The sequence below is a fragment of the Dipodomys merriami genome, unplaced genomic scaffold, assembly GCF_024711535.1.
Source record: "Dipodomys merriami isolate MVZ:Mamm:240054 unplaced genomic scaffold, mDipMer1.0.p SCAF_259, whole genome shotgun sequence".
Taxonomy (NCBI): Eukaryota; Metazoa; Chordata; class Mammalia; order Rodentia; family Heteromyidae; genus Dipodomys; species Dipodomys merriami.
Window position 1 is genome coordinate 634,527 of NW_027204037.1, and position 15,060 is coordinate 649,586.

The following is a 15,060-nucleotide window of genomic DNA, read 5'->3' on the forward strand; positions in this document are numbered from 1 at the left end:
AGGATTAGGGTTAGCATGAAGGTGAGTGTTAGGATTAGGGTTGGGGTTTGTGTTAGGTTTAGGGTTAGGATTAGTGTTATTGTTAGGGTTAGGGTTAGAGTTGGGATGAGGGTGAGGATGAGGGTGAGGGTTAGGGATAAGGATAGGGTGAGGTTTAGGGTTAGGGTTAGGATTAGGGTTAGGGTGAGGCTGAGATTTAGGGTTAGATTTAGTGTTATTTGGAGGGTTAGGTCGAGGGTTAGGGTTAGGGTTAGTTTTAGGGTTAAGGTTAAGGAGAGGGTTAGGTTGAGGTTTAGGGTTATTGTTAGGGTTAGGGTTAGGATTAGGGTGAGGGTGTGGGTGAGTGTGAGTTAGAGTTAGGGTTAGGGTTAGGGTTAGGGTTAGGCTGAGGGTGAGGGTGGGTGTGAGGATTAGTGTTTGGGTGATGGTTAGGATTAGGATTAGGTCATTGGTTAGAATGAGGGTTAGGGTTAGGATTAGGGTTTGGGTGAGGTCTAGGGTTAGGGTGAGGGTTAGGGTAAGAGTTAGGCTTAGGCTTAGGGTGAGGCTCAGCATGAGTTTGAGGGTGAGTGTTAGGGTTAGGGTGATGGTTAGGTTTACAGTTAGGGTGAGTGTTAGGATGAGGTTTAGGGTTAGGGTGAGGGTTAGGGTTTTGATGATAAGGGTAAAGGTGATGTTTAGGTTGAGGTTGAAGGTTAAGTTAAAGTTTGGGGTCAAGGTAAGGGTTAGGGTTAGTGTTAGGGTGAGGGTTAGATATAGGATTAGGATTAGGGTTAGTGTGAGGTTTAGAATGAGGATGAAGGTTAGGGTTAGGGTGAGGGTGATGGTTAGAATTAGGGTGAGGGCTAGGGTCAGGGTGAGGATTAGGGTTAGGGTTAGAGTTAGGGTGAGGTTAAGGATTAGGGTGAGGTTTAGGGTTAGTGTGAGGGTTATGGTTCGTGTGAGGGTTAGGGTTAGGGTTAGGGTTATTGTTACCTTTAGGCTTAGGGTTACGGTTATGGTGAGGGTGAGGTTTAGGGTTAGGGTTTGGTTCAGATTTAGTATTAGTGTTAGTGTTAGAGTTAGGGTTATGTTGAGGTTGAAGTTTAGGGGTACAGTTAGGGTTAGGGTAAGGGTTAGATTTAGGATGCGCATTAGCGTGGGGGTGACGGTAAGTGTAAAGGCGAGGGTTAGGCTGAGGGTGAGGGTTACGGTAAGGGTGAGGGTTAGGGTTAGGGTGAGGGTTAGTGTTAGCTTTTCGGTGAGGTTGAGGATTAGATTGAGGATTAGTGTTAGGGTTAGTGTGAGGTTTAGGGTGAGGATGAGGGTTAGGGTTAGGGTGAAGTCTAGGTTTAGGGTGAGGGTTGGGGTTAGTGTTAGGCTGAGATTTATGGTTCGGGTGATGTTTAGGGTGATTGTGAGGGTTAGGGTTAGGGTGAGTTTTAGGGTTATGGTTCGGGTTAGGGTTAGGGTGTGGTTGAGGTTTAGGGTTAGATTTAGGGTTAGTGTTAGTGTGAGGTTAGTGTTAGCGTTAGGGTTAGTGTTACAGTGAGCGTAAGTCTTAGGGTGAGGGTTTGGGTCAGGGTGCCGGTTATGGTTAGGGTGAAAGTTAGGATAAGGGTTAGGGTTATTGTTAGGGTTCGGTTTAAGTTTACGGTTATGGTGCGGGTGCGGGTGAGGGTTAGGGTTAGTGTTAGGGTGAGGTTTAGGGTGAGGGTGAGGTTTAGGGTTACAGTTAGGGTTAGGGTGAGGATTGGGATTAAGGTTAGGCTTAGGCTTAGGCTTAGGCCAAGCATGAGTGTGAGTGTTAAGGTTCGTGTTTGGGTGAGGGTTAGGGTTAGGTTTAGCGTTAGGGTGAATGTTACGATGAGGTTTAGGGTTAGGATAAGTGTAAGGGTGAGGGCTAGGCTGAGGGTTAGAGTGAGGGTTAGGGTTAGGGATAGGGTGAGGCTTAGGTTTAGAGTTAGGGTGAGGGTGAGTGTGAGTGTTAAGATTAGGGTTAGGGTTAGGCTTAGAGTTAGGATGAGGGTTAGGTTTTTTGTTAGGGTCAGGCTGAGGCTGAGGATTAGGGTTAGGTTTAGGCTTAGAGTTAGGATGAGGGTTAGGTTTGGGTTAGGGTGAGTGTGAGGGTGAGGATTCGGGTTAGATTTAGGGTTAAGTTTAGGGTTAGTGTTAGTGTTAGGGTTAGGGTTAGGGTTACAGTGAGGGTTGGGGTTAGAGTTAGGTTTAGGCTTAGATTTAGGTGAGGGTTAGGATGAGGATTAGGTTTACGATTAGGGTTAGGGTGAGGGCTGGGGTGAAGGAGAGGATTAGGGTTAGTGATAGGGTAACACTTAGGGTTAGGGTCACGGTTAGGGTGAGGGTTAGGATGAGGGTTAGGCTTATGGTGAGGGTGAGGGTTAGGGTTAGGGTGAGGTTTAGGGTTAGCATTAGGGTTAGGGTGAGGTTGAGTGTTAGCATTAGGGTTAGGGTTAGGGTTAGGGTTAGGTTTAGGGTTAGGATTACTGTTATTGTTAGGGTTAGGGTTAGAGTTAAGTTGAGAGTGATGGTGAGGGTGAGGATTAGGGTTAGAGTTAGGGTTAGGGTTAGTGTTAGGGTGAGGGTGAGGTTTATGGATAGATTTAAATTTAGTTGGAGGGTTAGGTCTAGGGTTAGGATTAGGGCAAGTGTTAGGGTTAAGGTTAGTTTCAGGGTTAGGTTGAGGTTTAGGGTTAGGGTTAGTGTGAATTTTAGGGTGAGGATGAGGATTAGGGTTAGGGCGAGGTCTAGGGAGAGGTTGAGGTTTAGGGTTAGTGTTAGGGTGAGGTTTATGGTTAGGGTGATGTTTAGGGTTAGTGTGAGGTTTACTGTTAGGGTTAGGGTTAGTGTTAGGGTGAGGGTAAGTGTTAGGGTGAGGGTTAGGGTTAGGTTTAGGGTTACGGTTAGAGTGATGGTTAGGGTTAGGGTTATGGTTATTGTTAGCATTAGGGTTAGGTTTAAGGTTATGGTGAGGGTGAGTGTGAGGGTTAGGTTTTAGGGCTAGGATGAGGTTTAGGGTTAGGGTTAGGGTGAGGGTTAGGGTGAGGTTTAGTGTTAGATTTAGGGTTAGGGTTAGCCTTAAGGTGAGGGTTAGGTTGAGGGTGAGGGTTAGGGTTAGGGTTAGGAGAAGGATTAGGGTTAGTGTTAGGGTGAGTGTGAGGGTTAGGGTTAGGATTAGGGATAGGCTTAGGGTTAGGCTGAGGTTGATAGTGAGGTTTAGGGTTAGGGTGAAGTTTAGGGTTAGGGTTATTCTTAGGATTAGCCTGAGAGTGTGGGTGTGGTTTAGGGTTAAGATTAGTGTTAGGTTGAGGTTTAGGGTTTGGGTTAGGGTTAGTGTTAGGGTTAGGGTGAGGTTGAGGTTTAGGTTTAGAATTAGGGTTAGGGTGAGGTTTAGGTTGAGAGTTAGAGTAAGTGTTAGTTTTAGGTTTATGGTTAGAGTGAGAGTTAGGGGGAGGGTTAGGGTTAGGGTTAGTGTTAGGGATAGGATTTGGGTTAGAGTGAGGGTGAGTGTGTGTGTTAGGTTTAGGTTTAGGGTTAGGCTGAGGGTGAGGTTGATGTTGACAGTTAGTTTTAGCCGGTGGTTTAGGATGAGGGTTAGGGTTAGGATTAGAGTTAGAGTAAGCGCTAGGGTGTGTGTGAGGTTGGGGTTTAAGGTTAGGGTTAGAGTTAGGGTGAGGTTTAGTGTTAGGGTTAGGGTTAGAGTTAGGGTTAAGGTGAGGGTGAGGTTTAGGAGTACAGTTAGTGTTAGGGTGCAGGTTAGCTTCGGGGTGACGGTAAGGGTAAATTTGAGGGTTAGGCTGAGGGCGATGGTTATGGTAAGGGTTAGGGTTAGGGTTAGGGTGAGGGTTAGTGTTAGCTTTAGGGTGAGGGTGAGGGTAAGATTGAGGATTAGTGTTAGGGTTAGTGTGAGGTTTAGGGTGAGGATGAGGGTTAGGGTTACGGTGAGGGCTAGGAAGAGGGTGAGGTTTAGGGTTAGTGTTAGGGTGACGTTTAGGGTTAGGGTGATGGTGAGGGTTAGTGTCAGGGTTAGTGTTAGGGTTAGAGTTAGTGTTAGGGTGAAGGTAAGTGTTAGGGTGAGGATTAGTGTTAAGTTGAGTGTTATGGTTAGGGTGAGGGTTAGGATTATTTTTAGCATTAGGGTTAGGGTTACGGTTATGATGAGGGTGAGGGTGAGGCTTAGGTTTAGGACTAGGATGAGGTTTAGTTATAAGGTTAGGGTTTAGGGTCAGGGTGAGGTTTAGTGTTAGAGTTAGGGTTAGGATGAGGCAGAGGGTGAGAGTTAGGTTTAGAATTAATGTTACGGTTAGGCTTAAGGTGAGGGTTAGGTTGAGGGTGAGGGTAGAGTTAGGGTTAGGAGTTGGATTAGGTTTAGGGTTTGGGTGAGTGTGAGGGTTAGGTTTAGGGTTAGGGATAGGCTTAGGGTTAGGCTGAGGTTGAGGGTGAGGGTTAGGGTTAGGATGAGGGTTAGGGTTAGAGTTAGGATTAGGAATAGGTTTAGGGTTAAGATTAGTGTTAGGTTGAGTTTTAGGGTTAGGGTTAGGATTAGTGTTAGAGTGAGGGCTAGGAAGAGGTTGAGGTTTATGTTTAGGGTTAGGGTGAGGTTTAGGGTTAGGTTTAGGGTTAGGGTTAGTTTGAGTGTGAGGTATAGGGTTAGATTTAAGGTTAAACTGAGGCTGAGTGTGAGGCTTAGGTTTAGGGTTAGGATTAGGATTATGGTAAGGGTTAGGGTGAGTGTGAGGGTTAAGGTTCTGGTTAGGGTTAGGCTTAGGGTTACAGTAAGGGTGAGGGTGAGGGTTAGGATTAGGATTAGGGTTAAGGTGAGTGTGAGTGAGTGTGTTAGGTTAGGTTTAGGTTTACGTTAAGGGTTAGGCTAAGGATGAGGTTGAAGGTGAGGGTTAGGGTTAGGGTAAGGTTTAGGATTAGGGTTAGGGTGAGAGTGAGGATGAGGGTTAGGCTTAGTGTTAGGGTGAGTGTTAGGATGAGGTTTAGGATTAGGGTTAGGGTGAGGGCTAGGGTTAGGGTGAAGGTAAGGGTGAGGGTGAGGATTAGGGTTAGGTTTAGGATTAGGATTAGAGTAAGTGTTAGGGTGAGTTTAAGTGTTAGGGTTAGGGTTAGGTTTAGGGCTAGGGTTAGGCTGAGGCTGAGGGTGAGGGTGAGGGTTAGGGGTAGGGTTAGGGTGGGGTTTAGGGATAGGGTTAGTGTTAGGTTGGGGATTAGTGTGAGTGATAGGGTCAGGGTTAGTATTACGGTTATGTTGAGGGTGAGGGTGAGTGTGATTGTTAGGGTTAGGGTGAGAGTTAGGGTTCGGTTAAGTTTAGGGGTAGGGTGAGGGTTAGGGTTAGGGTTAGGGTGAGTGTCAGTGTTAGGGATAGGTTGAGGTTTAGGTTTAGGGTAAGGATGAGGGTTAATATTAGTGTTTGTTTGAGGGTTAGGGTGAAGATTTGGGTTACAATTAGGGTTAGGGTGAGGGCTAGGGTGAGCGTGAGGATTAGGGTTTGTTTTTGGGTAAGGTTTAGGGTTAGGGTTGTGGTTAGGGTGAGGGTTAGGATGAGGGTTAGGCTTACTGTGAGGGTGAGGCTTAGGGTTAGGGTGAGGGTAAGGATGAGGATTAGGGTTAGTATTAGGTTTAGAGTGAAGGCTAGGGTGAGGGTGAGTGTTAGGTTTAGAGTTAGACTATAGTTTAGGGTTAGGGTTAGGGTTAGAGTGATGGTTAGTTTGATGGTCAGGGTTACCGTGAGGGTGAGGATTAGGGTTAGGGTGAGGGTTAGGGTTAAGATTAGGGTTAGCATGAGGCAGAGTGTTAGGATTAGGTTTAGGGTTAGGGTTAGATTTTGGGTTAGGTTTAGTGTTATTGTTAGGGTTAGGGTTAGAGTTACGGTGAGGGTGAGGTTGAGGGTGAGGGTGATGGTTAGGGTGAGGGTTAGGGTGAGGTTTAGGGTTGGGGATAGGATTAGGATTAGGGTGAGTGTGAGGTTTAGGGTTAGATTTAGGGTTAGGTGGAGGGTTAGGTCGAGGGTTAGCGTTAGGGTTAGTTTTAGGTTTAAGGATAGGGTGAGGGTTAGGTTGAGGTTTAGGGTTATTGTTAGGGTTAGGGTTAGGATTAGGGTGAGGGTGAGGGTGTCTGTGAGGGTTATTGTTAGGGTGAGGCTTAGGCTTAGGTTTAGACTGAGGGTTAGGGTGGGGATGAGGATTAGGTTTAGGGTGATGGTTAGGGTTAGGTTTAGGGTGAGGTTTAGGATGAGGGTTCGGATTAGATTTAGGGTTAGGGTGAGGGCTAGGGTGAGGGTGAGGGTTAGGGTAAAGGTTAGGCTTAGGCTTAGGCTTAGGATTATGCTGATCGTGAGGTTGAGGGTGAGGGTTAGGTTTAGGGTGATGGTTAGGTTTACGGTTAGGGTGAGGGTTAGGATTAGTTTTAGGGTTAGGCTTAGGGTTAGGGTGAGGATGATGGTAAGGGTAAAGGTGAGGTTTAGGTTGAGGGTGAGGGTTAAGATAAGGGTGAGTGTTAGGGTTAGGTTTAGCTTTTGTGTGAGGGTTAGATTGAGGATTAGGGTTAGGATTACTGTGAGGTTTAGGATGAGGAGGAGGGTTAGGGTGAGGGTGAGGGTCAGGTTTAGGGTGAGGGTAAGTGTTAGAATTAGGGTTAGAGTTAGGGTTAGGGTGTGGGTGAGGGTTAGGATTAGGTTTAGGGTTAGGGTGAGGTTTAGGATTAGGGTGAGGCTTAGGGTTAGTGTGAGGGTTATTGTTAGGGTTACGGTTAATGTTAGTGTGTGGGTTAGTGTTAGAGTCAGGGTTAGGGTTAGGGTAAGGGTTATGTTTAGGGTGAGGGTTAGGGTTAGGTTTAGGGTTATTGTTAGCATTAGGGTTAGGGTTAAGGTTATGCTGAGGGTGAGGGTGAAGATTAGGGTTAGGGCTAGGATGAGGTTTAGGGTTAGGTTTAGGGTGAAGGTTAGGGTGAGGTTTAGTGTTAGAGTTAGGGTTAGGGTTAGGCTTAAGGTGAGGGTTAGGTTGAGGGTGAGGTTTAGGGTTAGGGTTAGGAGTAGGATTAGGGTTAGTGTTAGGGTGAGTGTGAGGGTTAGGGTTAGGATTAGGGATAGGCTTAGGGTTAGGCTGAGGTTGAGGGTGAGGTCTAGGGTTAGGATGAGGTTTAGGGTTAGGGTTAGGGTGTGTGTGAGGGTTAGGGTTAGGGTTAGGCTTAGGATTAGCCTGAGGGTGAGGGTGTGGGTTAGGGTTAAGTTTAGTGTTAGGGTGAGGTTTATGGTTAGGGTTAGGTTTAGAGTTAGGGTTGGGGTGAGGCTGAGTTTGACGGTTAGATTTAGGATTAATGTTAGGTTTATGCTTAAGGTGAGGGTTAGGTTGAGGGTGAGGGTTAGAGTTAGGGTTAGTAGTAGGATTAGGGTTAGGTTTAGGGTAAGTGTGAGGGTTAGGGTTAGGGTTATGGATAGGCTTATGGTTAGGCTGTGGTTGAGGGTGAGGGTTAGTGTTAGGGTGAGGTTTAGGTTTAGGATTAGGTGAGGGTTAGCGTTAGGGTTAGGGTGAGAGTTAGGTTTCAGTTATGTTTAGGGTTATGGTGAGGGTTAGGGTTAGGGTTACGGTGAGCTTGAGGTTTAGGGTTAGGTTGAGATTTAGGGTTAGGTTTTGGGTTAGGGTGAGGGTAAGGATGAGCATTAGGGTTGGGATTAGGTTTAGGGTGATGGCAATTTTGAGGCTGAAGTTTAGGGTTAGTGTTTGATTAAGGTTTATGGTTAGGTTTAGGGATATGGGGAGGGTTAGTTTGAGGGTTCGGGTTATGGTGAGGGTGAGGATTAGGGTTAGGTTGAGGGTTAGGGTTAGGATTAGGGTTAGCAAGACGGTGAGTGTTAGGATTAGTGTTAGGGTTAAGTTTAGGGTTATTTTTAGGTTTAGGATTACTGTTATTGTTAGGGTTATGGTTAGAGTTATGGTGAGGGGGAGGGGGGAGGGGGAGGGGGAGGGTTAGGGTTAGGGTTATGGTGAGGTTTAGGGTTAGGGTTCGGATTAGCGTTAGGGTGAGGGTGAGGTTTAGGTTGAGGTTTAGGGTTAGGGTTAAAGTTAGTGTGAGGATTAGTGTTAGGGTTAGGGTTAGTGTTAGGGTGAGGGTAAGTGTTAGCGTGAGGGTTTGGTTTACCTGAGGTTTATGGTTAGGTTGAGGGTTAGGATTAGGTTTAGGGTTTTTGTTAGGGTTAGCTTTAGAGTTACAGTTACGGTGAGGGTGTGGTTGAGGGTGAGGTTTAGGGTTAGGGTGAGGCTTGGGTTGAGGTTAAAATTTAGGGTTATGGTTAGGGTTAGGATTAGGGTTAGGGTGAGGGTAGGTGTGAGGGTTAGGGTTAGCCTTAGACTTAGGGTTAGGCTGAGGGTGAGGGTGAGTGTTAGGATTAGGGTTAGGGTTAGGGTTACAGTTAGGTTTAGGGTTAGGATTAGTGTTATTGTTAGGGTTTGGGTTAGCGTTAATGTGAGGGTGAGGGTGAGGGTGAGGGTGAGGGTTAGGGTTAGGTTTAGGGTGAGGTTTAGGGTTAGGGGTAGGATTAGAGTTAGGGTGAGGGTGAGGTTTAGGGTTAGATTTGGGTTAGGGGGAGTGTTAGCTTGTGGTTTATGGTTAGGGTTAGTGTTAGGGTTAAGGTTAGAGTGAGGATTAGGTTGAGGTTATGGCTTAGGGTTAGGGTTAGAGTTAGGGTGAGGGTTAGGATGAGGGTTAGGATTAGGATGGTTTAGGGTGAGGGCTTGGGTGAGGGTGAGGGTTAGGTTTAGGTTGATGGTTACGTTTACAGTTAGGGTAACTGTTAGGATGAGGTTTAGGGTTAAGGTGAGGATAATGGTAAGGGTAAAGGGGAGGTTTAGGCTGAGGGTGAGGTTTAAAATAAGGTTGAGGGTTACAGATAGGTTTAGGGTTAGGGTTAGGGTGAGGGTTAAATGAAGGATTAGGGTTAGGGTTAATGTGAGGTTTAGGGTGAGGAATTGGGATAGGGTTAGGTTGAGGGTGAGGGTTAGAATTAGGCTTAGTTTGAGGGCTAGGGTGAGGGTGAGGGTTAGTGTTAGAGTTAGGGTTAGGGTGAGATTTAGGATTAAGGTGAGGGTTAGGGTTAGTGTAAGGGTTAGTGTTAGTGTTAGGTTTAGGGTTAGGGTGAGAGTAAGTGTTAGGTTGAGGGTTATGGTTAGGGTGAGGGTTAGGGTTAGGGTTATTGTGAGGGTTAGGGTTAGGGTTACGTTTATAGTGAGGGTTAGTGTGAGGGTTAGGGTTAGGGTTAGGTTGAGGTTTAATGTTAGGGTTAGATTTCGAGTTAGGGTTAGGGTGAGGGTGAGGATTAGGGGTAGAGTTAGGGTTACGGTGAGGGTTAGGTGAGCATTAGGGTTATGGTAAGGGTTAGGGTGGGGTTGACAGTAAGGGTAAACTTGAGTGTTAGGCTGAGTGTAATGGTTTCGGTCGGGTGAGGGTTAGGGATATGGTGAGGGTTAGGGTTATGGGAAGGATGTGGGTGAGGGTTAGATTGAGGATTAGTGTTACGGTTAGTGTGAGGTTTAGGGTGAGGATGAGGGTTAGGTTTAGGGTGAGGGCTAGGGTGAGGGTGAGGGTTAGTGTTAGGGTTAGGGTGAGGTTTAGGGTTAGGGTGATGGTTAGATTTAGTGTGAGGGTTAGTGTTAGGGTTAGGTTTTGTGTTAGGATGAGGGCAAGTGTTAGGTCGAGGGTTACGGTTAGGGTGAGGGTTATGGATAGGTTGAGGTTAGGGTTAGGTTTAGGGTTATTGTTATGTTTAGGGGTAGGGTTATGGTTACAGTGAGGGTGATGCTGAGGGTTAGGTTAGGGTTAGGATGAGGTTTAGCTTTAGGGTTAGGGTGAGAGTTAGGGTTAGGGTGAGAGTGAGGTTTACAGGTAGAATTAGGGTTAATGTTAGGGTTAGGGTGAGGGTAAGGTTTAGGGTTAGGCTTAGGCATAGGCTTTGGCCGAGCATGAGGGTGAGGGTTAGGGTTAGGGTTAGGGTGATGGTTAGTGTTAGGGTTAGGGTGAGTGTTACTATGAGGTTTAGGGTTAGGATTAGGGTTAGGGTGAGGGCTAGACTGAGGGTTAGGGTGAGGGTTATGTTTAGTGATAGGGTTAGGTTAGGATTAGGGTTAGTGTGAGGGTGAGGGTGAGGGTTAGTGTTAGGGTTACCATTAGGCTTAGGGTTATGGTGAGGTTTACGGTTAGGGTTTGGTTTAGTGTGAGGGTGAGGCTGAGAATTAGTGTTAGCTTTAGGGTTAGGGTTAGGGTTAGATTGAGGGTTAGGCTTAGGTTTAGAGTGAGGGTTACGATGAGAGTTAGGGATAGGGTTAGGGTTAGGCTTAGGGTTAGGCTGAAGGTGAGTGTGAGGGTTAGGTTAAGGGTTTGGGTCAGGGTGAGGGTGAGGCTGAGCATTACTGTTAAGTTTATGGTTAGGCTTAGGGTTAGGTTTAGGGTTAGGGCTAGGGTTAGGTTGAGGGTTAGGGTTAGGGTTAGGGTTAGGGTTATGGGCAGAGTTTAGGTGAGGTTTAGGGTTAGGGTTAGTGTTAGGGTGAGGGTGAGGGTGAGGGTTAGTTTGAGGTTTAGGGATAGGGTTAGGTTTAGGACTTGGGTTAGGGTGAGGGTGAGGGTGTGGGTTAGCCTTAGGCTTAGGGTTAGGGTGAGGGTGAGTGTGGGGGTGAGAATTAGGGTTAGTGTTATGGTTAGGTTTAGGGTGAGGGTGAGTGTGAGGGTGGGGGTGAGCATTAGGTTTAGGGTGATGTTTCGGGTTAGGGTTAGTGTTATTGTTAGGGTTAAGGTTATAGTTACAGTGAGTTTGAGGGTGAGGGTGAGGGTTAGGGTTAGGGTTAAGGTGGGGTTTAGGGTTAGGGTTAGGGTGATTGTGAGGTTTCGGGTTAGATATAGGGTTAGGTAGAGGGTTAATGTGAGGGTTAGGGATAGGGTTAGTGTTAGGGTTAGGGTGAGGTTGAGGGTTAGGTTGAGTTTTAGGGTTAGGGTTAGTGTTAGTGTTAGCGTTAGGTTGAGAGTTAGGGGGAGGTTTAGGGTTAGGGTTAGGGTTAGCGTTAGCGTTAAGATGTGGGTGAGGTTTAGTTTTAGAAGTAGGATTCGGGTAAGGCTGAGGGTGAGGGTTAGGTTTAGGTTTAGTGTTAGGGTTAGGGTGAGGGTTAAGGTGAGGGTGTGGGTTAGGGTTAGGGTTAGGATTAGAGTTATGGTTAGGGTGAGTGAGAGTGTTAGGATTAGGCTTAGGCTTAGCCTTAGGTTTAGGCTGATGGTGAGTGTGAGGTTTCGGGGTAGAGTTAGGGTGAGGGTGAGGGTTAGGCTTAGACTTAGGGTTAGGCTGAGGGTGAGGGTGGGGTTGAGGATTAGGGATAGTGTTAGGGTTAGGTTTAGGTTTAGGCTGAGGGTGAGAGTGGTGGTGAGCATTAGGGTTAGGGTGATTTTTCGGGTTAGGGTTAGTGTTATTGTTAGGGTTAGGGTTAGAGTTACAGTGATGGTGAGAGTGCGGATGAGGGTTAGGTCTAAGGATAGGGTGTGGTTTAGGGTTAGGGTAACGGTTAGGGTGAGGGTGAGGTTTAAGGGTAAATATAGGGTTAGAGAGAGGGTTAGGGTGAGGGTTAGGTATAGGGTTAGTGTTAGGTTTAGGGTTACGGTTACTGTGAGGGTGAGGGTGAGGGTTAGTTTAGGGTCAGGGTGAGGATTAGGGTTTATGTTTGGGTTACAGTGAGGGTTAGGGAGAGGGTGAGTTTTAGGGATAGATTTAGGGTTAGGGTGAGGGTTAGGTTGAGGTTTAGGGTTAGGGTTAGTGTTAGTGTTAGGGTTAGGTTGAGAGTTAGGGGGAGGGTTAGGGTTAGGGTTAGTGTTATTTTAGGATGTGGGTGAGGTTTAGTGTTAGAATTAGGGTTAGTGTGAAGCTGAGGTTGAGGGTTAGGGTTAGGGTTAGGATTAGGGTTAGGGTGAGGGTGAGGGTTAGGTTTAGGGTTAGGATTAGGATTAGGGTTAGGGTTAGGGTGAGTGTGAGGGTTAGGGTTAGGGTCAGTGTTAGCCTTAGGTTTAGACTGAGGGTGAGGGTGAGGGTGAGGGTTAGGTTTAGGGTGAGGGTTAGGTTTAGGGTGAGGGTGAGGTTTAGTGTTAGGTTTAGGGTTACAGTTAGGGTTAGGGTGAGGGTGAGGTTTAGCGGTAGAATTAGGGTTAGCATCAGGGTTAGAGTTAGGGGAAGGGTGTGGGTGAGGGTTAGATTGAGGATTAGCTTTAGAGTGAGGGCTAGGGTGAGGGAGAGTGTTAGCGTTTGGGTTAGTGTGAGGTTTAGTGTTAGGGTTAGGGTTAGTGTTAGGGTGAGGGTAAGTGTTACGGTGAGGGTTAGGGTTAGGGTTAGGCTGAGAGTGAGGGTGGGGGTGAGGATTAGGGTTAGGGTGATGGTTCAGTTTAGGGTTAGTGTTATTGTTAGGGTTAGGGTTAGAGTTACAGTGAGGGAGAGGTTGCGGGTGAGGGTTAGGGTTAGGGTTAGGATGGGGTTTAGGGTTAGGGTTAGGGTTATGGTGAGTGTGAGGTTTAGAGTTAGATATAGGGTTAGGGATAGGGTTAAGGTGAGGGTTAGGGATAGGGTTAGTGTTAGGGTTAGGGTGAGGTTGAGGGTTAGGTTGAGGTTTAGGTTTAGGGATAGGGTTAGGGTTAGTGTGAGTATTAGTGTTAGGGTTAGGGTTAGTGTTAGGGTGAGGGTAATTGTTAGGGTGAGGGTTTGGGTTAGGGTGAGGATTATGGTTAGGATGAGGGTTAATATTAGGGTTAGGGCTATTGTTAGGGTTAGGTTTAGGGTTACGGTTACTGTGAGCATGAGGGTGAGTTTTAGGGTTAGGGTGAGGGCTAGGGTTGGGGTTTAGGGTGAGGTTGAGGCTGAGTACTAGGGTTAGGTTTAGGGTTAGGTTTAGGGTTAGGATTAGGGTTAGGGTTACAGTGAAGGTTAGGGTTAGGCCTAGGGTTACGCTTAGGGTTAGGCTGAGGGTGAGGGTGAGGGTGAGGATTAGGGTTAGGTTAGGGTTTAAATTAGGGTTATTTTTAGTGATATGTTTTGGGTTAAGTTTGCATTAAGGGTGAGGCTGAGGGTGAGGGTTAGGGCTAGGGTTAGGCTTAGACTTAGGGTTATGCTGAGGGTGATCTTGGGGGGTTAGGAATAGGTTTTGGGTGATGGTTAGGATTAGGGTTAGGGTGAGGGTTATGATGAGGTTTAGGGTTAGGATTAGGTTTAGGGTGAGGGCTAGGGTGAGGGTGAGTATTAGGGTTAGGATTAGGCTTAGGCTTAGGTTTTGGCTGAGGGTGAGTGTGAGGGTGAGGTTTAGGGTTAGGGTGATGGATAGGGTTAGGGTTAGGGTGAGTGTTTGGATCAGGGTTAGGGTTAGGGTGAGAGTTACTGTGAGGGTGAGGGATAGATTGAGGATTAGGGTTAGGGTTAGTGTGAGGTTTAGAATGAGGATGAGGGTGAGGTTTAGGGTGAGGTTTAGGGTTAGGGTGAGAGTTAGGGTTACTGTGAGGGTTAGTGTTAGGGTGAAGGTAAGTGTTAGGGTTAGGGTTAGGGTTAGGTGTAGGCTTAGGGTTAGGGTGAGGGTTAGGGTTAGGATTTGTGTAAGGGTGTGCGTGAGGCTGAGGATTAGGGTTAGGTTTAGGGTTAGGGTTAGGGTTAGGTTTAGGGTTAAGTTTAGGATTATGGTGAGGGTTAGGGTTAGCGTTAGGCTTAGGCCTAGGGTTAGGCTGAGGGTGAGGGTGAGGGTGGGGGTGCAGATTAGGTTTTGGGTTAGGGTTAGGGTTTGGTTTATTGTTAGTGTTATGATTAGGGTTAAGTTTGCGGTGAGGGTGAGGCTGAGGGTGAGGCTTATGGTTAGGGTCAGGTTTAGTGTTCGTGTTAGGGTTAGTGTTAATGTTAGGGTTAGGGTTAGAATTACGGTGAAGTTGAGGGTGAGGGTGAGGGTTTTGGTTAGGGTGAGTTTTAGAGTGAGTTTTAGGGTACGGGTTAGGGTTAGGGTGAGGGTGAGGTTTAGGGTTAGAGTTAGGTTGAGGGGGAGGGTTAGGGTGAGGGTCAGTGTTAGGTTTAGTGTTATGGTTAGGGAGAGGTTGAGGGTTAGGTTGAGGTTTAGGGATAGGGTTAGGTTTAGGATTAGGGTTAGTGTGAGGGTGAGTATGAGGGTTAGTGTGAGGGTTAGGCTTAGGCTTAGGGTTAGGCTGAGGGTGAGGGTGGGGGTGAGAATTAAGGTTAGGGTGATGATTCAGGTTGGGGTTAGTGTTATTGTTAGGGTTAGGGTTAGAGTTATGGTGAGGAGGAGGGGGAGGGTGTGGGTGCGGGTTAAGTTTAGGGTTAGGGTGAGGGTTAGGATGAGGATTAGGCTTAGGGCTAGGGTTAGGGTGAGTGCTAGGGTTTGGGTGAGGGTGAGGGTTAGTGTTAGGGTGAGGTTTAGGGTTAGGATTAGGGTTAGGGTGAGGGTGAGTGTTAGGATTAGGGTTGGGCTTAGGGTTAGGGTTAGGTTTAGGGTTAGGGTTAGTGTTATTGTTAAGGTTATGGTTAGAGTTATGGTGAGGGTGAGAGTATTGGTGAGGGTTTCGGTTAGGGTTATGGTGGGGTTTAGTGTTAGGGTTAGGTTTAGTGTTAAGTTGAGGGTGAGGTTTAGGGTTAGATATAGTTTTAGGGGGATGGTTAGAGTGAGGGTTAAGTTTAGGTTTAGTGTTAGGGTTAGTGTGAGTGTGAGGGTTAGGTTGAGGTGTCCGGTTAGGATTAGGTTTAGTGTGAGGGTTAGTGTTAGGGTTACTGTTAGTGTTAGGTTGACGATATTTGTTAGGGTGAGGGTTTGGGTTAGGGTGAGGGTTATGGTTCGGGTGAGGGTTAGGGTTGGGGTGATTTTTAGGGTTAGGGTTATAGTTACAGTTATGGTGAGGGTGAGAGTGAGGGTTATGTTTTGGGTTAGGATGAGGTTTAGGTTTAATGTTAAGGTTAGAGTTAGGGTTAGGGTGAGAGTGAGGTTTAGGTTTAGAGTTAGCCTTAGTGTTACAATTAGGGTTACAGTGAGGTTTAGGGTTAGGATTAGGCTTCG